This window comes from Gigantopelta aegis, chromosome 7, assembly GCF_016097555.1.
Source record: "Gigantopelta aegis isolate Gae_Host chromosome 7, Gae_host_genome, whole genome shotgun sequence".
NCBI classification, from domain to species: domain Eukaryota; kingdom Metazoa; phylum Mollusca; class Gastropoda; order Neomphalida; family Peltospiridae; genus Gigantopelta; species Gigantopelta aegis.
In genome coordinates this window covers 33,243,441-33,244,883 of record NC_054705.1, presented here as the reverse complement: position 1 = coordinate 33,244,883, position 1,443 = coordinate 33,243,441, and the positions used below count along the sequence as shown (strand labels likewise).

Genomic DNA, 1,443 nt, shown 5'->3' with positions numbered 1-1,443 from the left:
CAAGGCCACGGAGTGGATTTCCCTCTAGTTATATGCCCTTGTCCCCTGTTGACACTCTGATTCGATTTCCATGCAAGATTTATAGCTGAACACTGTTGTTCGTGGACTGGATGTAGTGGCATGCTGCTGTTAAAGGAAGCCTCCCCAACCACTCCCATTGGAAACTGAACGTCTAATTATTTTATATTTAATGATTAAAATGTAATTCCTGTGTTGTCATCACCGCCACCAACAACATCATCATCATCATCATCATCATCATCATCATCATCATCATCAACAACAACATCACTACTACCAGCACTACTACCACCACCACTACCATCATCATCACAATCATCATCACCACCATCGGCACAACAGAAGCAGTAGCAGCAGCGGGAGAGAAACGTAGCCAAGTGGTAAAGCTTGATGCGCGGTCGGTCTGGGATCGATCCCCGTCAGTGGGACCATTGGGCTATTTCTTGCTCCACCCAGTGCACCACGACTGGTACATCAAAGGCCGTGGTATGTGCTATTCTGTCTATGGGATGGTGCATATAAAATATCCCTTGCTGCTAATCGAAAATAGTAGCCCATGAAGTGGCGACAGCGGGTTTCCTCTCTCAATATCGATGTGGTCCTTAACCGTAAATAAAATGTGTTGAGTTCGTCGTTAAATATACAATTTCCTTATTCAGTAGTGGGGGCGAGACGTAGCCCAATGGTATAGCGCTCGCTCAATATCTATGTAGTCCTTAACCATATGTCTGACACCATATAACCGTAAATAAAATTTGTTGAGTGCGTCGTTAAATAAAATAAAACATTTCTTCTTATTCAGTAGTAACAGTAGTAGTAATAAATTATAGTATTACTACTGCTACTCCTGCTACTACCACTACTACTAGTCACTAATACACTAAGCTGACAACAGTAATTACGATGATTCGCGGACATCCAATTTACTTCAACCAACTACAACAAAACCTAATTAAAACATTGTGAAAAGCGGTGATTTTGATGACTAAATATTTGTGTCAAGGTTTGTTCATGGGCTTGTGGCGCAATGGATAACGCGTCTGACTACGGATCAGAAGATTCCAGCTTCGAATCCTGGTGAGCTCGTAATTGTTGTTTTTTGGTGTGTTTTGGATATTTTTCTATGACGGGGGAGAGAGGAAGGATGAGAGAGAGAGGGAGAGGGAGAGGGAGAGGGAGAGGGAGAGGGAGAGGGAGAGGGAGAGAGAGAGAGAGAGAGAGAGAGAGAGAGAGAGAGAGAGAGAGAGAGAGAGAGAGAGAGAGAGAGAGAGAGAGAGAGAGAGAGAGAGAGAGAGAGAGAGAGAGAGAGAGGAGAGAGAGAGAGAGAGAGAGAGAGAGAGAGAGAGAGAGAGAGAGAGAGAGAGAGAGAGAGAGAGAGAGAGAGAGAGAGAGAGAGAGAGAGAGAGAGAGAGAGAGAGAGAG

At 44.2% G+C, this 1,443-nt stretch overlaps 1 non-coding gene across 1 annotated transcript; it reads left to right on the top strand.

Annotated features, from left to right (window-relative positions):
- The first annotated feature begins 1,034 nt into the window (after window positions 1–1,034).
- Trnar-acg lies at window positions 1,035–1,107 on the top strand. Its single transcript has one exon. It is a non-coding gene; the product is annotated as a tRNA-Arg (tRNA).
- The last annotated feature ends 336 nt before the right edge of the window (window positions 1,108–1,443 follow it).